This window comes from Apis cerana, linkage group LG14, assembly GCF_029169275.1.
Source record: "Apis cerana isolate GH-2021 linkage group LG14, AcerK_1.0, whole genome shotgun sequence".
NCBI classification, from domain to species: Eukaryota; Metazoa; Arthropoda; class Insecta; order Hymenoptera; family Apidae; genus Apis; species Apis cerana.
The window spans coordinates 9073408-9098644 of NC_083865.1; the positions used below are offsets into that span (position 1 = coordinate 9073408).

General features: G+C 41.3%; 1 protein-coding gene across 8 annotated transcripts in view; it reads right to left on the minus strand.

Moving 5' to 3' along the window:
* LOC107998746 (extracellular serine/threonine protein CG31145) overlaps positions 1 to 25135 on the minus strand; it is a 101389-nt gene extending 76254 nt beyond the window's left edge. Inside the window, exons 1-3 of one of the 8 annotated variants that reach the window (XM_062084612.1) lie at positions 21033 to 25135; positions 19053 to 19152; positions 5665 to 5861 (exon numbers count right to left, since the gene is read on the minus strand). The gene's annotated coding sequence lies outside the window, so the exon portion shown is untranslated. Of the gene's footprint in view, positions 1 to 5664; positions 5862 to 19052; positions 19153 to 19921; positions 20361 to 20549; positions 20909 to 21032 lie in introns of those variants that run through there. The other 7 variants (XM_062084615.1, XM_062084614.1, XM_062084617.1 and 4 more) reach the window with 7 other exon arrangements.
* Positions 25136 to 25237: the final 102 nt, after the last annotated feature.

Consider the following 25237-nt stretch of genomic DNA (forward strand, 5'->3'; position numbering starts at 1 on the left):
GTTTTGCATGGAGAAGAATGCGCCCTTTCGCGCGTTTCAAAGTTCTCGTCGTGTCTCGAAAACAAGGGGACGAAAGGAAGGAAGGAAGGAAGGAAGGAAACGAATCATCGAAGGAGAAGCGATGCGAGAAAAGGGAGGATTTTTCTTTTTCTTTCTCCTTTTTTCTTCCACGAGAAGATTCTGATTCAAAGGGGCGTGAGAAGGGGCTTGTGAAGGCGCGTACTAATCCCTTAAGAGTGTCGCGAGGGGCGGGAAAGAGAGAGAGAGGAAAAAAAGGCGCGATACAATCCCATCGGGACACGGGATCTCATTGAAATGGAAGCGAGGAAGCGAGGGAAGGAAAAACAGCATCTGGGTTAAATTCCAGGAGGATCTTTCGGATCTTTCCAGTCGCAGGCTTTCCGCCACGGCTGATAGAATTCCCCCTTGTGCGCCGCGAAACAACAAAAGCCGAAGGGGTGGCGACGACGTCCACCACCAACACCAACGAGCTCTCTTTTCCCAAACAAGGAGGAAGAGGGTGATGACTTTGGCCCGCCCGCGGGAAATAACCGGATCGAGGTGCAAATTTGCGGATCACGGAACCGAAACGGAACAGTTCCAACATCGACTCGACGGTTAACAATCCCCAATTTTCAAACTTTCCTTTCCTTATTCCATTTCCAATCTTGCTCCTAATTTTTTCTTCCCCCTTTCTTTCTTGAAATCCATCCTCCCGACGAATTCGAAACCAATCCCTACGATTTCTTTCCTTCTTCTCCAAACCCGTGTTGTCCCTCCGCTCGCATCGCAGTCGATTTAATAATTTTATTTAAACCAGTCGTTCTTCGAGTCGAAACACGTTTTCAAAATACCGATATTTTCGACGCTTCCTCGGTCGAAAAGTTCCGCAAACGCCGGAAGAGATTTGTTTTCCTCGCATCGAGTATCGTTCGAAACGTCGAAAGCACTCCGTTTTCATAATCCATAACCGGTCCATCCATTCTTCGTAAAAGAAGACATATATCCCCTCCCGCGTAAAGGATCGAGAAAAAGTTGTCCTTGTCTCTATTCGCGTAAAAAGAGGAAAGAGGAAAGAAAGAAAAAAAGAACTTGCACTGGAATTGGACGCTCCGATCCTCGGTCGGTGGAGGAGGAAGGAGAAGCGATTACAAGGTACGTGACCACGTAACAAATAGACCGGGAATACGCAAATCTCTCGGCTCTGCATCCTTGAATCCCCGAGAAAAGTCAAACTCGGTGGATAGCTGATGGTCATAAAGCGTGACTCGATCGAAAAGAGGGGAGTAATGGCCGACGAACGAGCAGAAGCAAAGATTCCAGCTCGGTTGAATTAGATTGATCGATAAAGCTCTGGAAAATTCTTATTCCCGCGAAATAAAATAATTACACAAAGGAAATTTTGAGGAAGATCCGAGAAGAGTGTTTTTCCTTGGCCGGGGCGGAAATGTGAAAATCTGGAGGAGAAACGACGATTTATTTCGAAGGCTTGTTACGAGTTGGAACTCGATGTGATCATTCGAATTATCCCCTCATGCGTGACTTTCCCGCGTTCCACGCCGATCTATATTCATTATCTTGCAACTTTAATGTATTCGTGTTCCACATGCATAATAGTACGAGGTAATTCTACTCGATGCATCGTAGAATCGTACACAGTTTCGTGGCAATTTCAAAAATTACCTCCAATTATTTCTTTTACTCGATGAAACGACGTAGACGATTAATTATTGAATATTTTTCACGTTGAGAAAAATAAAGTCTATAAAGATATATACATATAAATATATTTCTCCATCTTGGTCGACCTTCAACTATCGATATATAAAAGGTCAATATATATGAAAACTATCAGATAAGAAATGCACGGATAAACAACGGGGAAAAAAATATGCACATATATATCCGTTCCAATTAGAAAAAGGGGAAAAAGAGGGAGAAAATAGAAACAAGTTGACCTTTTTATCTATCTCCATCCGTGAAAAATGTGTTCCTTTTTTCTTCTCTTCCTTTCTTTTCCACTTCTAGGCGCGAACGTTAATGCAAAGCGACGAGAAACTACGAGTACGAGGAGAGAGAGAAGGAGAGAGAGAAAGAAGAGCGAGGACGCGTGCGGCGAAGATGATGGAAGGCGCAGCTGTGGCGATGATAAGCGCATTGGCGAAAACAACGAGCGCCATTGAGGCAAACGGTCGTCGCCGAGCGACAAGGCTCGAAGGTTGGATGCATTCTGCGTGGAAAATTATGCGTTCTTATGCACAGGCACGTGCATCGTGGATTATGCAAGGCGGGTATATATCAAGCCTCGTGCCGATCGCGGTTTAAAATGCCAGCCGCGAGCCGGTTACCTTCGTCGCGATCGAAATAAAGAGGGAGGCACGCGACGAAAGCCCTCTCCTCCACACTTCATGGAAAATCCGTTCGCTTTTCCTTTTCGTCCCATCGTCCACTGAAACCCGTTCGCGTGCGATCCAATCCTTTTCCAAAATTTACATCCAGCCTCCTCGAAGATTCGTCGGACGCTCCATCGTCCACGTTTTCGATCGATTTCCGCGCCAAGATTTAACAATCTAAGACTAATCTAATCGGAGCAAAGTTCATCCGCGTTTCCCCTCCTTTCGACGGAACGTTGTTGGTTAATTTTTAGAAACAGGGAGAATATCAGTTTACGAATTTGAATTTTTCTTGCGAGAAAAATGACACGGCGAATACGTCACTGAACAACGTGGACGCTCGACGACGCTTGGATTACAGGGAACTCTATAATCTTGAACCAAGTGTTCCTTCGAAAGATGGTGCGATTCGATCGAATATGAATCGAAATCGATTGAATTTGACGAAACTTGAAGAGAAAGAAAAAATATAATCGTTCTTACCAATGGTTTAATTTATACAATTTATCTATTGTACATCGGAGGAATTTATTCGAGGAAAGATATATTCGAATGCATCGCGTGTCTTAACCGTTATTATTATTTTAATGGCGCGTTTACATTAATTGCATCTATTCTCCAAGTTTTAACGCGAATACGTTTGCGTAAACAATTGGTAAACAGCTTGGTAATGACGCGGCATTGGACAACCTTGAATGCAAAATAAAACGAACGCCGCGTTACGTAACGTGTTGGAAAAAATTAAAGAGAAGAGAGATCCCTCGCGTTTTTCGCGACTTCTTTATCGGGGCGAAAAACTCGAGCTGAAAATTTTCACTTTAATCCCGCAAAATTTCGTTGAAAATCGAGAATGAATTTCGACCCGCATAATTTTATATATAAAATCCCATGATTTCGTATTCACGCTTTTATTTTATTCTCCAGCGATTCGAGCGTTCGACCCTAAGGGGGATAAGGCTGATAAAGCCTGATAAAGAAAAAGAAAACTGATTTTTCGCGCGTCTTTGACGCCTAATGAAAGTTTCACGCGCGACAACCATCCGAGGCCATTAACGGGCCATGCGTCGCATGTAAATTGCAAACGCTCGTAACCAACGAATCTGCATAAATTTCCCTCTCCGTCCACTTTGGCAGAGCATCGTTTCATCGCCTTCCCCGGCTCGAGACGAATAAACCGATAGCGTAACTCTTGGCCGAGTATTCGATTTGGACGAAGGAAGTGCGCTCATTAGAGTTAAGCGAGGGAAGGGAAAGAGGAGGAAGGAAAAGAAAAGGAACGAGAGAAGGAAACGAGGAAGGAACGAGGTGAAAAGCGTGGAGACGTGCAAACACGCGGCTGGAACGTGAGAGAAGAAACGTCGACCAAACAGGAATGCGAAAAAAATATTGGAATGGATGGAAAAGCCACGCGCTTAAGAAACTGCAAAACAAACCTCGCGAGAATCTTGTTTGAACGAAGAAAAGAAAGGAAATCCACTTTTTCGTCGAATCAATATACACGTATATTTTCGTGTAAAATGGACAAATTGTCCGATAACGATCGAAGAAAATTTTCCACCGTCCGCAATATATTCCAAACACCGCGTCATCGTTGCATCGTTGATGAGGCAATGAACAGCACATCGCCGATACATGGTTGTAAAATGAACGGTGTAATGACGAAGCGGCGATCATTAGAATATATTGTCGGCGCGTTCCAAAAATCCATTCGGCTTTCGTGGAGATACGGCAAGAATTTTAACACGATGGGAAATTGTATAAAATCGATAATGAAATTGTATCGGGATGAAGGTAAATTATCGGGGACGAACGCTGGATTTAAACATCCACGCGAATGGAATTCCTTTTAACGGATTCCTTGATTTCCACGCGCGACACGAGGCCTCTCGAGAACATCCTTCCGGGCAAATTGATGGGGAATGTCCAGCCGATCGATGAATACGCGTGTAAAGTTGTTGAAATAGGGATCCGATTAAATCGCGATAAACCCAACGAAATCGTGTTGATTAATGAATTTACAGCCTCCATTGTGCGTCCAAATTATCGAAGCGTTACTCGGCCGATAAATAAATATTAATCGCTTTGATCTACATCTCGCGTTTTGTTCAAAGTTTAAAATACATCGATTCGTGGAAAAATTTCTTAAATCGCGCCACGAGCTAAGTTTTTCCATCAAAATCAAATTCGAAACTTTAGAAAGAAAATTTCTATTTCGCGAATCGATTTTTTCCACCGATTGTTCCGATCTCGAAAGAAAAATTGAAGAAAATTTCTAAAAAATATGGAAATCGTTTCGATGCCCCCCGAAATACAAGATAATAGCATCAATTATAGAGAAATTTCTCAAATCATCCGCGAGTTAATTTTCCTGTCCCAAACATTAAAAAGCGACTGGAATAAAATTTCAGAGAAATCCAGTTTTAATTTATCGCGCCATTTAACCAGTTTTTACCACGACGCAATATTTCCTCGTTCAGAACCGGACGACGTTGTCCCAATTGCGTCCTATTTCATACACGAAATACGATCCCCGAACCGAGCGAGAAATCATCGAGTGCATCGATCGACTCGACTCGACTCGTGATTATTCGCGAATCGCTCTTAGATCATTCCAACTCTCGATCTGGGACAGACCCCTCCCCTCCCGAGAAAGTTTATCGTTCCCTTATTGCGGTTTCCAGATGAAATTATATCTACGAACGGTCTCGATGCGACAGAATCTCGAGCGAAGAAAGTGGTTCGTTCGTCCGCAACCGGTTGCCGGTGTTACTTCTCTCTCTCGAAATGAATCGAAACCGAAAGTGTCGCGCAAGTGTCCGTCTCCCCTTTAATTTCTTTCGCGGAACGATTGAGAAAACGCGTGGCTCCAAAAAAGAAAAGAAATTCGCGAATGCAGTTTCGATTTCATCCATCGATCGATAAAGCGGAGAGCTTCGATTTCACCGGCCGTTGATTATCCTCGATCGGGCATATCGGATTATACGATTCAATTTTGTTTCGATCCAACTTGAGTCGATTCGATTCCAGCTTTCCTCTCCATCTCCAAGTGGTTTCGATTCGGGGATCCGATTCTCCATTTCCGGCGTCTGACCCCTTTGATTTATTTATTATTCGTAATTGATCTTACGCTGCTCAACGAAGAGATCTTTCTCCCCTCCCGTGGAGAGGGGAAAAAAAAGAAAAAGAGAGAACAGCGCATGCGGTTAATCGATAAATAAACAAGGCGATAAAAGACAGGTTGGTAAAAGAAGAAACGAAAATAACGACTTACCCTTGGTGGGTCGAGGATTACTCCGGGCAGGTCTGCACAACTTCTCCATGATTCTTAGTTTCGCGATGTCGGTTACATGACGTTAATAACACGTTAATGCGGCTCTCACTTCAACAACTCGGTTAATTCTCCACACTCTGTTAGTAGGGAATCATCGCCACTTTGCAATTACTTTTTCTCTCCCCCTTCGTTTCCATCTGAAAAAAAATTCCAACAGCCTTCTGTGAGCAACGTTTCAACTCGAAACAAGTTATTTCTCCTCGCTGTGATTCCCGCCGTTCATTCTATCCCCCCCCTCTCCCCATTACTTTGAAACTTCCAATTGAATCTCGATTCGGTTATTACAATCGATATCGTATTTCTAAATTTATTCGACGCCGGGGTATCGAAAAATTTAATTTTTGCCCCGTCGAGGCAAGATTGTTCGAACGTTGAAATTAATTTTAAATGGGATTCCTTCGTCGCAAATATGGTCACAAGTATCCTTGCAACGATGCGCGGTTCGTTCCGCGCGCCGTTACTTCTTTCGAAATTATTATAATCGATGTCGTAATATTTTTTATCTTCTTCGACAGCAGTGTTGAAGAAGATTGAATTTTTGCGCGATAAAAATACAAAGGAGTATTACCGAAACGGAGTTTATTTTAAAATGAATTTTAAAAAGAATTTCTTGGCAAACACGATCACAAGTATTTCACCTTGCAACGATGCGCGGTTCGCCGCTTTGAAATTTCGAATTAATTCTCGATTCGATCATTATTACAACCCGTGTTATATTTTTCTCTTTTTTTATTTCATTTCATTCGACAGCGCGTATCGAAGAAAATTGAATTTTTTACGACAAACGAGTTATTACCGGAATGTTGAATTAATATTAAAAAAGGATTATTACTATTCCAAATTAATTCGGGCATATTATATCATACTTTTTTTTTATTCGCGGCGAAAGAAAGAGATTATCGAAATGTTAAATTAATTGTAGAAATTGTAGAAAAAGAAAAAGAAAAAGAAAAAGAAATGTTGGCGATTGCTGGTTCGATTAATAGCGCGATTAATTTTGATCGGTTCAAAATTTCAACAAAGTCTCGCCTAAAAGAGTGACAGTTCTGCGAAATCGATGAAATATGCAGAGACAAACGCTGCTCGCTGGATTAATCGTGCAATGGTCGGCGGTGAAAAATAGGGCGAGCAACGGTGGCGAATTAAAACAGAGGCGCGAGGGTGAAACTTGGACGATAACGCGAAATCGATCGAGTTTATGGAAGGGAGAGAAACGGAGGGAATATGAATGAACAAAAGTGAAAAATCGGCGTCCCTCTCTCTCTCTCCATCGCCGCCAATATTTTTTTTTTTTTTTTTACAGACACGAAACGATTACCATTGATCAAAACCGTGAGTTCTTTCGAATAAATACGACCGATAAAACGATCCTTTTCGCCAATCGTAGTGGTATTCGCCATTTTCCATCCAACGAGCGAGCAAACATACGTAAAAACATACGATCGGATAATGATCGAATAACATTTTTTAACATGTATGATTAAAAATTCTTCGTTTCGTTTTGTTCCAAGATAAGGGAATGTATCTATACATACATATATACGTTTGGAAAAACATTGCAATTACACGGTTCGTTTCCTATATTAATCGAGCGATTTTCATTTAGTTGGCATGCAAAAAACGATCTCGACAAAAACGAATCTAAAAAGCAGTTTCTAAACCGGCGCAGGGAGAGAGAAGCATTATTTTGTTACAGAGGAATTAAATTGATCGCAACGGATAAATTTAAATATAAATTTCCTTTGAAATTTGCCAAGGGAGCGGTAAAAAAAAAAAAAAAAAAAAAAAGAGGAAACGTGAATTCAATTAGCGTGGAACGAATCGAGAGAAAAAGATGATCCGCGCGCTCAAACAATCGGGAAATACGATTGTCGATGATGAACAGGTGGAAAAGATAAGTAGCAAGCAACGACGAAACGGAAACGAGGCTGCTCGCCACGCGTTTATTGCCCGCCATGCGATAGAACGAGCCGCGTATTTTTCCTCGGGATATCGCCGGAAACAAGATTATCCGTGTCCTTTGTCGCTAACTACCTCGAAACATCGGTGAATACGAACTGTTCGCGGAACGGTGATAACGAGTGATTACGTTTACCCTATATTACCTCATAAATATTCCGTTAGTATCATTTAGACGGCTCTCCGCCGTTTACCCTCGTCTATTTCAAAGATTATAGCTTTTAGAGAAATTTGCATGAATGAATCTGGTCGGAAATAGCCTCGTTTTCTTTTTTTTTCTTTCTTTCTTTCTCCAAGCGTTTAGAAATGGAAACACGATCTCTAATTTCTCCTCCGTTTTCCCTCGTTCGGCTATATTTCTCCAAATATCCCAATTAGAATAATTTAACTGGACACGAAACGCGAAGGGAAAAAGATATAAAGCGTATGCGTTCCTCGGATTATTATTCGTCGACTTCGACGTTGATGCGTTCCTGTTGCTTTGTTGCAACGATTTTATTACATAACTCCGAATTTCGCATAATATACCGATCGTTTTTTCCATGGTATCAATTAATATATTAACGAGATGAATGAAGATTAAGAAAAGTAAACCAGTCTTTCTAATTTCAAAATTTCATCTCCTTGATATTCCTCGTTAAACTCGAAATATTTCTTCACAATATTTTCATCGTCGTTTCTCTTTAGCTCGTAATCTTTTAATTTTAGAAAAATTAACACCTCCGCGATGAAGCGGTGATTTCTGTGTCACCAGTGGAACACGGAAGGGAGAATGAATCGAGACGGTGGATAAAAACAAGGGTGGAGGATGGTATAATCGATGGAACGATAAATGGAAACATAGTTTGAAATAATTTATACATCGCGACGCGACGCGATCGGCCAGATTATATCCCCCTCCCCCTTTTCATGGGAGCGAATATTAATCACGAATGAAAACATTTGCCTGTAAATTTGCCGCGTTACTTGTGCCCTATTAATTTCTGATTAATCGGACACCGGCCATAGACGACGCTGCTCCCTACCACCCACCTCGTTGTCATCGCTTCCGCCCCATTTTATCGAGGCCGTAGCCGTCCAAAAAACCACCACCACCATTACCATCGCTACCAAACCAGCCAAATTACTATTATCGTGTCGTTATTCGCGTAGACGTGAAAGCAAATTTGTCGACAAAAATTAAAAAAGCTATATCTTCGAATAATGATTTTTAACATCTTAAATAAATGTGTAAAGATGGTGAATCGAAGATAGCGTTGAGATGTTTGCCGAAAAACAGGCGAAAGTAGGAAAAATAGGACGATAGTTTCCATGCTTTTCGATCTCTCGATAGTCACCTGTGGTTACAGGTTATTACAGGAAAGATCCAAGTAACACTGTCTAGAGATAATTCTATTTAATTATTCAACGGAACGGAATAATTTATTCGTTGGATTAATAGCTGTTGTTCCGGCACGCGATGTTACGCGAATCGTTAATCGAGCAACAACACTCCTCGAACGCTAAGATTCGCGTTTTCCACTCTTTTGCACTTTCCTCGTCGAAAGTTTCTAGTAGTTGTTTCCACCAGCATCCAGGCGAGACGATCGAAGGGAAAGAAAAATCCCCGAGGCGTTGCGCTTTGGGGACTCGCGAATTGTCTTGTTAAACGCGCGACTAGGGATAAAGAAAGCATAACGAAGCACGAGCTACCAAGTCGGGCAACGAACACAGCGACACGGAGAGGAAAGTTATGGCTACGGGTCGAAATCGCGTAAAATCCTTGCCGTGGAACGACCGTCATGGAATAATTGCGTTGACGAGGATGTACCAGTCTTGTCTTGAAGGAGAACGTAAAAATTTAACGATCATCGCGTGAAACTTATTTAAAAAAGAGCTATTGGTGAACATTCTTTTCGAGATTGGTCTCGCCAGTTTTTTTCTTTACTTTGTCATTGCGTTAATTATCTCTGCGTTTACGCTTATTTAATAATTGAACGCGCTGTGTAATATAAAACGAAATATGAATAATTCAATCGTGTTAATGGCAGACGAGTTCGATCGCGCGGTTTAAAATAAATTGGAAGCAATGTTAAATCGAGTTGATGGAGTTATGACTATTTCTAAATCTATAGTTTCGAATAGCAGAGGGTAAATGAGAGAAATCCGGTGATTGACGTGTCGCAGGAAGAATTCGTAACACCCACGTATCTATCAACGTACATAAGTCCTTCTAAGAATTTAATTCCGGCTCATCGTGGTCAATGACACGATAACCGTTTAGAATCAAAAAGAGAGACATCTTTGGTCAAATTGCACGACACGAAGACAATTCTATTTTACGATCGTGAAAAGTATTTTAAAATAATTAATATTCTTTAGAAAAAAAAATTAATCTCTCTCTTTTCGTTCGACTATGAATATTTAATCGTTCGTGGAGCTCGTAAATTTTAAAAGAGGACGAAAGTAAACTCGATCGAGCCCAACTAACTAATTTGGTATATATATTACTATCTATTTTCGAGTTCGCCATATTCGAATGGATACCGATTTTCGCGAAATTTTGTGGTCAATAACATTCTTATATCGCGAGAATAGTAGTCGTAATAAAATAGTAGTCGCTCGTTGTCAACGCGAGTTCATCGCGACATCGATTCTACTTGTTCCCACAACGTTCCTTTCTACTACACGAAATTGAATTTTACGTTCGTTACATATATATATATATATATTACCATCAGAGAAACACCTATTAAAATGCAATGGAAATTCGTTTCAAACGTTGTTTGCTTAATTGCCAAATTTCCTTTCTTTTTCCGTTTCCTGCAATATGCCTTTCCGAATTACTGAAATATTATTCCCCTTCTTCTATAATATATTATATTTCTTCTATTTTATTATATATTTCATCATTGCGCTTTCTTAAAAACTCTTTTTCATTATTTTTTTCTCTAATTTTTTGGAATTCTTTTCATTGCTAAAATTTCCTCATTCTTACAATTCTACCTGTTTTTCACGTGGTAGAATTACTGCTGAACAGGATTGCGAAAGAATAAATTCCAACTTTGGAAACGTCCAAGAATAGCATATACAACATATAAAGAGTTCTGAAGAAAGTAACCAGTGACCTGACCATAAGAAGAGTGAAGACCGTTCAAGATAAATTTACTTAACAAAGGGATTATACTCTACTCGCTCTTGTAATAACAAAGAGAGATACAGATTTTCGAACGCTTTGGCAAACGAAGAAAAATTGAAGGAGAAAATTGAATTCGAATCGGTGTTGAAAAATACGTACACCCATCCTTTCGTTAGTCCTCGAGGACAGGTGATTGACTCGAAATAGCAATAAATTACCTGCTAGTGTTCCTCGCTAACTTTTCACTCGAGTTAACTACGCTTTAATGGGTATATTTAGGCAAAAATAGTACGTTCCTTGGCCATTTCAGATTTTAACTCGCGCACTACGATACTGGAATACAGCCTACTATATTGCAAATTTTGCACGGGCACGTTTTACTTTGGTGGCCATGTATGGAGATAAGTTGCAACCGAGTTCGATCAGCCTTAAACTCCGTCGATTTACGATCACCGTTTCGAACGATGGTCAGACGCGTGTTTTACGATTACGCCCCGTCGTGCTTTCTACCTTGCTTCGCTCGACGCGCGAGTTAAAAGCGCTCGGCGCAATTAGTCATCCTCCGCGACACGAGACATTAGTGAAACGATTGTTCCAAAGACCGTGCGTTCTACAGAGTTGCGAAATAACTATCGAGATGAATCGTCGATGAAAAATAAATTACGAAAACGAGCTTTCCTCGTCTTCGTTTTAACGCGTCGATCGCTTTCGAAGAAGACCGTCGAGATCCTGTTCAGCGAGAAAGGGTGGCATTTGACTTTCATTAATGTGAAAAAAGGGGATTGGGGGCCGAATAAAAAGGGCGAATATCGATGACTTTGAAATTCCAGCACCGGTGATAATGGTCGGGCGGGTGTCGGCGCGTGGCGTTTATTTGCGTCGAGAGTCGGCCGATCGCTTTCGCAGCGAGGCAAAAGAGGCAAGAAAGTTTACTCGATGTCAACACGAGAACCTTCCTCCTTCGTGAGAGGATTGGCGGAGGAGAAGCAAAAGTGAATCGTGAAAAATTGACGAACCGCTCCGCCGATTTCGATAAAAGATCTCTTTGTCCGCTCCATTGACTCCATTCTTCTCCAACGAGAGATTAATTGGCGGCGAGAAGAAGAAGAAGAAGGAATCTTGTTTGGAGAAGATTCGAGTGGATTGGCTCCGTCTCTCGACCGGGTTCGCCATCTCTCGATTACCGCGAGAATGATCGAGAAGGGCGTTTATTAATATATCTCGACAAAGAAGACGTTATCTCCGCGAGAGAAGCAAGAAGCGAGAGAGCCGCGTTATCAATCTGCGCGTCCGATGGAAAAATCGCGACGTGCCGCGATGATAATACTTAATCTCACGTCAAATATTTACGCGATACGTGGCAAGAAGGAACGCGACGTTTAACCGCAGAAGCGGAATCGTCCAACTCGCGGTTATTCCAACACGATCTCGTGACTCGAACCCGACTATTTTCACCGATGCCATCCGAGAAGAGCGGCCGATTATTCGTAACTGGGTGGGTGTTTGAAAATGCATCCGAGTGGCAAACCGAGTTATTTTATCGCCGCTTGGATTTCAACGAAAATATTATTTCATCGCTCCGTGTCGCAACATTGCGATTGCATTACGGAATTACAGAAAAGCGTTGCTACTTAACCGATTCGTGTTATCCAATTTACGGTTTCATGAAATAATAATAAAGGAAGCGAAAAGATGGAAACGGCCGCGAATTTGTGCAAATTATCGAGGGATTTTAACACGAGAAGAAAAAAAATTAAAATTGAGAGAAAGAGAACGTTCGCTTCCTCGTGTCTTTTTCGCGAAATTGACGAAATTGGATGGAAAAAAAATTGAGATTCGAAGAAAGGGAGATTCGGTATTGGGGGAATTTTACTTTTTTCTTTTTTTTTTTAATTACTTTCTATTAAAATTCGAATAAAAGATACAAGGGCGAACGAGACAAAAGAGATTTACGATTTTCCGGCGGCACGCAACTCCCATTTAACAGGGGAAAATGAAATTTTAAGGCCGACCACGGAATTAATTAAACGGCATAACGTGTCCGCCAATCAAAAATTCCGCGTTCTTGCAACGTGTTACGTATCCATCTTTCATTCCGCAGATGATCGACGAGCAATCATGATTCAACCGTTTCTTCCGATCGAAAATTCAAATATATATTCGTCTTCGTTCGGCCAATGGAAAACGAGACAACAAGATAACAAGTAGATTCGAAAATACGAAATCGAAATCAATTATTTGAACAGTAAAGAATCATAGTTTCGTCCCAATCGATGATTTAGATTCGATAAATTAATTTTAAAAATTAAATATATTACCGTGATCGATACCGATCGAAATTGAAAATAAAATCGAACAGAAAAGTGAACTTTCATCAATAATTTACGTTCGCGTTAAATTGCGGGAAAAATTCCGAAAATAAGAAATTTCCCTTCCAATTTTAATTTCGAGTAATTGGAAAGATATAAAATGATCCCGATAAACCCTGTCCAAATATTGACTCGTTCTAATCCGTATCATTGTTCCGTGATTTCGTCGGAGACAAAAAAACAACGCTTTGCGTGGAAAAAGCGTGGAAATTTTCGATCGAACGAAATTGTTCCCTGGACGTATCGTTCGACTCGAGCGTTAATATTCCTTTTCCTTCTGGCATCGAGTTGTAACCAGGTTACAACCAGCTTTTAGCGACAGTTTCGAGAGGCGGACGAGATTTTCCGATCGGGCGACGCGAAGTGAAAGGTAATCGAGAAAAAGGTAACGAGTTTCTTTACCGGGCCGGCTGATAAAGAGCGTAAGATCGGCGATAAAACTCGATCGGACGACGTTCAACGCGCAATTTTATTCGTCGTTCCACAAATTAAGTCTTTCTCAGATAAGATGAAACCCCGTGAGCGAACAAGTGGGAGGAAAAAAATACGATGGCAAAGTTTAGAATCGCGCAACTTAGAATCAACAAACTTAATCGAACGAGAAATCGATAGAATTCTAGAGTGATAAAAATTTTATCTCTATTTGGACACGTGTGTTTATCTTTTTAATAAACCCTTTCCAGATCAAATGCTCCATCCGTTTCCACGTCATTTGTATCGAAATTCACCTGTAATTCAACTAGAATCTTCAAATATATCTGCTGTCTCTCTCCCTATTCTTTTTTTTTTCGATAAAAACACTTTTATCCAAAAGCGGCGTTGGAAGAAGGAACCGTTTGTGCTCGCTCGATTTACGCCGGCCGAATCTGGGGAGATTAAATTATACCGTCCCCGGTATTTGGAATATTTCCCTCGTTATCTAACTCGCCTACGTTTCCCAAAGATTTACGAATCCGCTCGCGACTTAACGCGAGACTCCGTTTGCGAATCACGTTGCGATACGACCCCTTTGTTCCACCAATTTCCACGAAAATTGCGATGCCTTTTGTCCTTTAATCGGTGAAAAAAATATCGCCATCATCCATTTTCCTTCCCATAACAAGTTTCCATCATAAATCACGAGGAGGGAAACTTGACTACCGCGAATCTCACTTGAAAATATAACGATTTTTCATCTCCTCCGTTGCGTCGTCGATAGTGTTCGTAAATAACAGAAGCTCGATATCGAATCGTATCATTGGAGCGATAATACGGAATAAAACTCTTCACTATCTTCACTGTTTGAGCGGATACTGCGTTGGAAGCGATCTCGCAGAGTTTTTTTCAACTCGCAATTACGAGGCCTATTGTTTCGAAACTCTAATCTCAAAGTCGCACGTCGTCCCCCTGTAAAACATTTGCGCAAAAATTCTCATTCTCGCGATTACTATTTGCGACGAATCCCCGTTTCCACAACGGAACAAGCGTTGTTCGAAATTATATAATTTCGAAACGGAACCGAGTGACACTCTTCGAGACACGTATCAAGAGAGATAAACCGCCGTTTAGAACACGGAATTTCCGCCATTAAGGTGAAGCGGGTCGAAATTCTGGAGGAAATGGTTTCCGGATAAGTTGGAGGAAATAAATTGATTGAATACGCGCGCGTGAATATCGCCCCCGATTGGACGACGCGTCCATTCCTTGATCGGGAGGGGACCGATATTAAAACGTGCAAAAGGATCGGGGTGTTTCGAATATCCGGAGAAATCTTTCTCGACGGAGAGATATCATTCGTATCGATTTTTTTCTTGCTCGAAACGGTTATCTTTAAACGCGCGATTTTACTCCATTATTATTTTTCCCATCATCGTTGACGACAAACTGGATGACAAAAGATCAAAGTTTTCCCGGGGAGAAAGCGAGGAGGAGAGATTGTTCGAATCGATGCTTCGAGGATCGTAATTACGATCATTACCTTTGATGGATTAATTATAAGTATCATAAGCATACAGAGCACGTTTCGATGTATAGTAATAAGGGGAAAAAATGTATTATATACGTTCTGTGGGACGGGAAAGATATATTTTCTTCCCATGGTTTTTAAAATTGAAAATGTAAATGGGAATAATTTGAACTCGTAAAATCGATTAGGACCTGTAGGGAAAAGTTGGGAAAAGTTGAAAGGGGAAAAGTTTGTTGGGTGGAAAAGTGAGAGAACCTCGCTCTTTTTACGAGATGTTAAGTCTCTGTAGGTTTATATCCTTTTCTTTCCTCTTTCCCCCCTCTCTCTCTCCTTTTTCCGTGTTAAAACGTTTCACGTTCGATCGTGGAAAATGTAAAACAGATCCCGAATGTCATTCATAAATAAAGGAAGAAAGAGAGAAGGGTAGAATTTTCAGAAGAGATATAGAGAGAGAGAGGATTTGAAAGCAAACGCAAAGCGAATAAAAATCGCGTCGTATTTCATTAATTCCGCTATTTCACAATCAAAATTGGGAAGTATTTGTAGAATGAAAAATAAAATGGAGAATAAATTTATCCGAATAACTAATTAGCCGCGTCTCCCTTTTTCACTCCTCCGTATAAAGCCACGTTCCAACGATTAACTCTTATCTCGTCCACCTGGCGGGCGATGTTAATAAGACCAACTTGCCGTATGTAATCCACGTAGAATGTGGGCGTGTTACGAAACGAGTAAAAAAAAGAAAGAAGAGAAAGGAGAGAGAAAGAAGAAAAGAAAAAACGCAAGAGAAAAGAATGGAACGAGGAATCCTTCGCCACCATTTTTACGTACGAGTCTTATTAAAGCGTCTAATAAATTGTACGGATCACATGGAAATAGAAAAAGCGAGATTCGAGGAATTAAAATGCGACGAGGGAACAAATTAGCGCCGGTCGGGGAAAACAAATTCTTAGATTAACGTCTCTTGACTTGACTTTTTCTTCCTCCATCCACGTGAGAAAGGAAGAAAAAAAGAACGGAAGAAAGGAAGGAAGGAAGGAAGGAAGGAAAGAAGGAAGGAAGGAAGAAGGAAGGAGAGGTGTAAATTTCATTACGCGAGGATCGTTCGTTCGCCTTACATAGCGCGTACGTTTTGCATTTTGAAGAGAGAGGGGAAAAAAGAAGAAGGAAAAAATAAACAAATAAGAAATTCTCTTACGGAGAGAAAAAAATTGAAAGGAATTTTTCAACGAACAATGGATATTAATCTCGCCCCCTCTTTTTTCTCTCGTTTCTCGCGAAACGTCGTTTCCATGTAACGCGCGTAGTAACAGCAGAATTTCTTTCTTCCTTTTTTTTTTTTTCCTTCAAGTCCACGGAGTCCAAGACCCCTCCCCGCGTAAATTTCTTTCGACATCGGGCGGCAAAAGTTCGCAAATTGATTTAAAAACCTTCGTGCGGATCCTCGTGCGAAACTTGGCAAACTTCCTTCCTCGAGGAAGATCTTTCCCTTCCTCGAAAGAGAGGAGAGGAGAAGAGGGAAACACGTATGGCGAAAGACACGAGTAACGTTTCGCGATTAATTACCACGAACGGGGACGCGTTTCCTCGATCGAGATTTTTATCCATCTCTCGGCCAAAGGAAGGAGGGAGAGAAGTCGAAGGAGACGAAGGATATTCGCGCGGCTGCTCTCCAATCTCTTTTCTCGTTGGAAAAATGGGGGGAAAAATAGGGGGAGAAAGGTCGGTTGGAAGAATAAGTTGGTGGAAAGAAACTCGGCTCGATTCGACGAGAGAAAATTCCTGTTTCGCCGTATGAACCTCGTTTACATCGGCCAAGTTTTCCAATATTGAGATGAACGGGCTTAATACACCTGCAACCACCGAAATATTCGTGGCGAAGGGGTGAAGTTGGCCGGCTCGTCGCGATAAGAAGAATGGCGCAACTTTGTCGAGCTTCTTCTTTGAATGTCTCTAGCTTCGGAAAACGGTGTTTGGAATTTTAAATTTGGAAACGACGAATTTTCCCTTTTACCTCATCAAGCACGAATTTACTCCTCTAATTTGGAATCTCATTGAAAAATTATGCGCGATGAATAGTTTAATTATTTAATTCGAATTTGACGATGAACGGAAATGAAAATTGGGATCGGAAAAAAAGGAAAGAAAAGGAAAGAAAAAGTTGTCGAGCGGGTTTACGAGCGCGATTGCGTCACCGGCACACAACTATTTACGTCTCGATTACGTTTCGTGTAAGAGGAGCAATATGTCTCACTTTCGAGCCGCGTATCCTCTTGATTATACTTTATCTCGTCCACCTACGCCATCGATATTAAGACGAACTGCCGTTGCATCACGCGCACATCCAGCGGATACTCGATACCCGCGCCGTTTCCAATTCGCCATCACGGATCCAATCGCTTCGTTCTCCGATCATCTTTCCGCGTCATTGTTTCCTAAGGTCGCCAACGTTCGAAAGAGAAGAGGAAAAGGGGGAAAGAGAGAAAAGGGAGGCAAAACTCTCGCAATGTAACAGTAGTGGTAAGAAGCGGGTTTGCTTACGGCGAAAACGTCGATAAAAATTTTCGCACGATCTGCAGAAACGCGATTAACAGATTCTGGACGAGGCGAGGAAGTAGACGATAAAAATTTTTACTTGGAGCGTGCCGCTTCGATTATCGTCGGCCCGAAGAAGAAATTTTCCCGATATCGCGATAATAAAAGACGATACGCGCCGGGGGGGGTGCGAGATTAAAGGAAAATCTCTCGGGCTGGTGGAAAAACACCCCCAGGTGGCGTCAGCAGTGTGTAACCGTGATAAAACTATAGAATAGACAATAAAATCCTGCTATCGGTTCTACCCTTCCTATCCTACCTAAGAATGGAACGATTTTAAGGGAACGATTGAAAAAAAGAGAGAAATAGACGGTCGAAAAGCAGACGAGAAACGAGACCCGACGATTGTTACAGGTTGCAGGTCGAGACTAATTGAATATAAATGATCGATGGAATCGTTTTAGCGCGGAAAGAGAGGGAGAGGAAAAAAAGAAAAAGATAAAACAAAGTTGATTTTGCCGAGTGTGAAACGTTCGAGAATGTGAGAATTCAGACAGGTGGATTCGATAAGTGGTCGTGTAAATGCAATTTATCGAACATCGTCGGAGACGCGTGTGCGAAATCGCGTTGGAAAGGGAACGTTGGAAAACGGGAGGGAATGATAAAAAAAAAAAAGAAAAGAGAGAGAGAAAAGCAAAAGTAAACTCTCCGTGCAAAATTTGTGCAAAAATTTAGGGACGAAAGACCTTGATTCGTTGGTTGTACTTGAAACTTGTTAATGGCGAGTAATTAACGCGGCGAATAATCATCGACTGTTCGTGATGCGCCATCCGAACGACAAACGGGGTCTAATGAAACCGAGTTAAACTCTCTCTCGAGTCTCCATTATCCTCCATCGTTTTACCGAATCGATGCGAAAAATTGGCCGTTCTCGTTTTTTCAAAACGTTTTTGCGGGATCACAAGTTGAACGAGCCTGCAATTTTCCCTCGACATAGATCCAATCTAATGTCTGAACGTCTCTGCTTATTATAGAAAATTGCATGCACTGAATAAAAGAAAAAAAAAAAAAAAAAAGCGTTAAAGCACGACAAGTTGATCGATTTTGTACGAATCAACTCGATTCGCTCGTCTCGATCGAACGAAACAAACATTCGCGAGTCGCGATGAAAAAGCGAATTAGAAGCAAAATCGTTCGAATTGGAAAAAATAAAAGAGAGAAAGAGAGAGAGAAAGAGAGAATGAAAAGCGTGGAGCAAAAACTGATCGATCGGTCGCTTCGACTCACGGTTGCTTTCACTTTTATCGCGCGAAAAATCACCCTTCCTCTTCAGCTGTGAAAACTACCAACAACACCGCGCACACAACACCGAATCAAAAAGCAAAAATAAATTTCCACATACCTGTTCGCGCACCAGTCACGTGGCCGGTCACGTAGATTGTTCGAAGGCCTCCAGATCTTCCGTATTCCGTGTCCTCTCTCGTGCTTCTTCACCGAATTTTCTGCGAGTAAGAGATATAATAATGAATTGGGGGGAAAATTCTGCTTTTCGATCCAACGCGTATAAATAAACGACGTTCTAATTTATTCCGTTTTTCCAAACATTTTCCACTTTGGCCAATTCAGTCAGGAAAGAAGATTTTGCGATATAATTTTAATTCGCCGCAGAGTTAGCCTCTAAAACGCGCGCCTTTCCCCCCAAAACCACCCCATTCAAAGCCCCCGAGAGTTTAGAGCTCAGCGGAGAAGAAGCGGGATCGGGGAAACGTTTTTCCGATAACTTGCTCGAGATAATGGTTCAATGGCTACCATTTAAACACAACGGCCGACTGAATAACCCAGGCTAACGCGACCTTTAGAACTTTCTCGCTTTTCCCCTCTAACCGGAATCGTGTTTACTGCGAAGATGCGCGACTTTCACGATTCACTCTTCAATTACGCCTTCGTCTAATCGAGCCATTATGCAACCGTGTAATACACGACACTCCGGTCGAACGAGCAACTTGTTTCACGTCGCGTTTCAATAATCCGACTCATCTGATCGCGTTGGCTTGTGATCGAGTTTCCATTCTCGATTACATATTAATAAAAAAAAAAAAAAAATACGTGTTGTTTGCCACGAATGAAAATAAAAGAAATACTCGTGCAAGGAAACTACAAGAGCACGTCTGTGAGCTGAGTTAACTTTGAACTGCGAAGAAACAGAATTCGGGGCACGGAGTTAAAGAAAGAGAGAGAGAAAAAAGTGGCGTAAATCAGCTCGTTTATTACCACGCGTCCATTACCACTCGTGAAAACTTCTCGCGAAAGATTCGACGATTTACGATCTACCAGCGACCAAGATGATACTTCGTTTCGACTCTGGTGCACGCCTCGATATCGCGGTGATCGATCACACAGCGACGGATCTTCCACGCCAGTTAACCTATGCAACGTCACAGATCGACTTTGAAGTTGCAATGAGACGTGGCGACGTGGAAGACCGGTGTTTGTATCTTAGAAACGTCCGAGGCGCATGCCTTATCACCACGCAAATACCGTAAAATTACCGACATTATGCAACAAACCAGTCGGTTCCCTTATGACAATGTTACGTACGAGAATTATTAAAGCGACAAATAAAAATTAGCCTATTATTTATAGAGGAAAAACGTGCGGCGAGCGTCGTTTTCTTGCAAAAACACGAATTTTCCTGAATTACGTGAAAATATTATTTTTCTTATTTTTCTTTTTTATCTCTTGCTGCCAATAATTGTGATTGCACTAATTACCGGTAGCCTCTTACGTCAAGGATTTACGAAGAGGCTTTCGATCGTGGTAATCGTTTTTATGGAAATATTCTTAGACGAGATAAGAGGTATCGAATCGCAAAATAACGTGTATTTTTTTTACAAATTACCGCTTCTGAAATACCGAACGAATGTTAATGGATATTTCGCGGATTTATTCGAGTCTCGAAGTTATTAAAATAACGAGAGTCTGGCAACTGTTACATCACCGGTAAACGAGGTCCATAGTTATCGGCGCGACAAGAATTAACGCGAGGTATATGTAAACAGGTAGGCGAGATCGACTCGTCGAGCTCGACCACAATAAACACGAAACCGTTTATAATTTTCGCTCGACTCTTATCGCGAGATAAGCGTATCAGACGCACAACAATCTATCGCAACAATGTAGGGACGCGTGAAAAGAGAATACCGAGAAATCGATATTTACTTTTTTTTCCGCGTAAACGTTCCACGCGACAATACGCGAAGAAAGAAGGCAAATAATATATGCGCGTAGCGAATGGAGGACGAATAAATACGCGATAAAGCAATCGTGATAAACGCGTTAAACGAAAGATTCGATGATACGCAATAAATCAAAACGAACGTACCGACGACGAAGAAAAGGAAGAAAGTGTACAGGCAACGGTGATTCGATGTAATTTCCCTCTATTTGAATTTCAACAAGCTTCGATCCAGTTTTTTGGACGATCACGCGAGCACGCGAGTTGAACGACGCATCGATGCACTTGTTCACAATATTCGGCGAAATATAAAATCGTAACGAGGTAATAGTATCACGCGAACCGGTCGGGTGAAAGTAACGCGGCACGAAGAAGCACGTGGCACGACTGTTTTCGAGAGACCCGTAACAAGACAATGTTCACGCGACGAGAGCTCGCTGCTCACTGACGCGGTGACGCCGCGCAGGGTGGCTTTACCCCCACTCCGCGCGCTCTCCCCACCACACGCACCGGCCCGTGTAGAATAACTCATCGGTTTCGAGCGACGGTTTCGAATCGTTCGTATAAATCCGTATTCGCTGCGAATATTTTTCACGTTTCCCCCCTTTTTGCTATTTTCCTTCTTTCTTGTTTTTATTATTCGTACCGAAATGGAAAGCCTATTTCGAATTCGATAGGCGAAAAGTGATAATTATTAAAAATTCTTTTTTAAAATAATCGAGTTAAATTAATATCAACTTAATATCAATGGTCGATCATAATTGATTGATTCTAATCAATTAATAAAAATAAAGAAGTAGGAATAGAACTATCGTTGGAAAATTTTTCACGTTTCGCGTTTTTAAGCTGAAATTAATCTCGCAGTTACAAAATTACGAACGATCCTTTTGGCTGTCTGTAGGATTCTATTGTGCGCCAGTTACATAAAATTACGCAACCGGTAAATTAAATTTTTTATTACGTATTTTTCAAATGTTTGCAGCTTCCTGTTTAGAAGAAAAAAGGAAATATTGAATATAGTTGCTCGTTATAAATAATTATGTAATTTTTATGAATATTTATATAACGATTTTGAAATTTAAAAAAAAAAGATACATTTTATTTGAATTCTTTTAATTATTCAGCCACACTATGTTATAAATTTCAAAATATCGAGTATTTTTTCATTCGTATTAATATTCCTAACGATATATTTTTAGATCTAAATACAAGAGCTTCCTCTGGCAATTAAGCAAATTTCACAGATGCGACGCAAACTGTTTTACGACAATCGATAAACAATTGAAATCGATAAATGTTAAAAGTTTTAAGTTTTTTCGAAAAAAAAACGAAACGTCGTAACTAAATAGCATATAATTTAAAAAAGTTTCCGCATTTACTTCTTTTCGTAATTTCCATATTTTATCACCACACGAAGAAACTTATCAAATCAAATCAAGAGCGACAGAAATTTGCAAATCAATTATCGTAATCAATTATAATCCTCCCTTCCCTATTTCTATAAAACGAAGAAAATGAAAATCCCCGTTCGATTCGTTGAAACAACGACATCAACTGCATCCCACCTAACTCAACAATCCTTCTCAACTCCCGAGTGAACCGAGACAATCTCCAGTTGGTATATCCAGTCGCGAGTCGTTAATCAATTTAAGCTGGCAATCTCGATCGACGAGGAGACACGACGGGGCTGATTCGAGAGCGTAATTAATACGGAGCGGTTGTTCTACCCGACCGAGCGGAGTGACGACGAGATAGGAAAGGGAATAACTCGAATCCAGATGACGATTCTGACCGATGAGAAAGGCGACTCCGAGGGGAGGAAGAGAACCGGCGGTAAATGCAAACGACTTGACCCGACCCGGACGAAGATCGGATCGAGACAAGACACGTACACCCGTACACCGCTCGACAAAATGCTGCGCTCCCTGTCCAATAAACGATTCTCTTACGTGGAACAATCCGCCCGAGCAATCGTCGCGCGCCATAAGAGCGCATAAGCCGCACAAAGGATCGTGGCCCCCGCACTGTTGCAAATTCAATTACCAATCGGTTATTAAGCGATCGAGACACCTTGCGCCTTTTGTCTTCGTCCCTTTTCTTTTCCTTTATTTCTATTTCTCTCTCTCTCTCTCTCTATTTTTCCCCTCTATCGTTCGATTCCAGAAATTCTTGAGAATATCTTTGGGTCGAATATCATTTCGAGGTGTGTGATGAAAAGTAAGGTAACGATAATTCGATTCGATTCGATCGGTTGTCGAGTGATTACGTGGAAAATAACGAGGAAAGAGTTAGAATTCTAAAGATTTCTCGCGAGTAAAAGTTACGGTTTTCAGAGTTCGTTGCGATAAAATTATTTTTCGAGAAAATTCTCCAAGATTGTGTCCGAAAGGCACAAGTTAAACCAGGGGGAAATTTTGAAACGAATCGATTTACCAGAGGGATGCAAAATATTTTTCCACCCAAAAAATCCAGAAATCAGAATTTAACGACTAATCTAGATTCATAGAAAGGTTATCATTATTCAAACAGGCTACGCCAACCCCATAAATTATGAATCAGCATTTAGGCACCTTTTCAGAGAATACAATATAGGGGAAGAGGGAGGAAAGGTGAAGAGGAGGATGCACGAACGACAGATTCTTATGCTGATCTGCCAGGCAAACAGCCCTAAGCGGCCAAATTTTTGACCGGTTCGACGAAATTTTAATGTTTGCTCGAACTAGTCTGCATACCAAACATCGATCAAGATTCCCTGCAGACGTTTCAACACGCGCTGCGCCCAAATTCGTGGATTTTAACGCGATCCAATCTTTTCAACATTACTCCCTTAAACGAAAATAAATAAATAAATAAATGGATATCTAGAAAATTACGATATTTCGATTTTCGGATCCCTTGTGTCGTATCTGGAATGTGATTTCATATTCAAATTTCAAAAATATAAATTCCTGAAATAATACGCAAACGTCGATAATCGACGTTTGAATGAAAAAAGAGGAAGGTTAATAAGGAAGGAACGCTTAAAAAATAGGCATCAATCACGATGATCGATCAAAAATTTTAACAGCCATGTTTTGTCACCTGAATAAACATCGTGTTTACCGCCACGTTTTCTGCTACGATCCATTATAAAAATTGACTCGACTGATAACGAACTGGATAATAACGAAAAGAATAATTCGTAAAGAGAGCAGAGAGCATGATAAAAAAAGAAAATTACGTTATTTCTACTCAACGAAATGCGAAATCCTTACCAGATGTGAAAAATTTCCCTTCGAAACATTGAACGAATCGTTTAAAAGCAATTACCTTAATTCTTCCTTTCTCAATAACGAACCCCGTTTCATTCGAACACGAGAAAACATAAAAATCTTTAATAAATAAATCAGATAAAATATCTACAAGAAACATCCGAATCCCCTTGCCTCTAATTCCCAATAATCCTTCGGTGTCTAGAACCGGGGAAAGATTCTCGAGGGAAGTTCCGGAAGAAGAATTCCGAATGAATCCTCGGTAAAGAGTTAGGGGGCAATGGTATCTCGGTGTTCGAGTAAAAAGAAAATAAGGAGCGTACAAGAATCGTTGGAGAAGCGGAATAAAATCGTGATTTCGATCCAACCGTTCGAATCACCGGTGTAATCTCTCGTAGATGGGACGACAGGTGGATATCGCGGTCGCCTTTTTTTCTTTTTTTTTACGACGAAACGTCGTCGTCGTCTTTCCATATTTTCCTTCCCTTCCTTTTTTTTTTGATGACACCGCCTCTCAAAGTTTCACGTCAGACGCGCGCAGGGATACGAGCAATTTAAATTTAATGCCCTTTTTTACATCCACCCTGCGCCACGCGCAACCCCTCGTCACATCCTCTCCTTCCCTCTCCCTTTCACTCGCTCCCTTCATCTCCATATTCGTATCCACCGCCCGCCATTCTCTCCCACCGACGGCGTCCTCCTCCTCGCACGATCTTTATCTCCACAGATTGCCCGACTTCCAAGGGAGCAACCACTCTTTTCGGGTCTAAGTTTGAAAAGAGGAGGCCGCTCGCTCTCCCGGTGGCCACAGAGATCGATCTAGATATCGCTGTGTCAACTCGCCCCGACAAACAACTCGCCTTCACCCGAAATTTGTATTTTTCTTTCTTTCTTTCTTCCTTCCTTTTTTCCCAGCACACGTGGATCACGGAGGTATAGGGACAGGAAAGGAATGGGGTCGTGAGGGGCAGGTGAGATTTCAGAAAAACGGTCGAGATCGACCCTGAGAGAGGCCTGAGGCCGACTTCACGAACCGTAGATAATATTGTTTCGGGTCTATGGGAGCCTGCGTTATGCAGGGTCATTGCATAATGAAAAGGC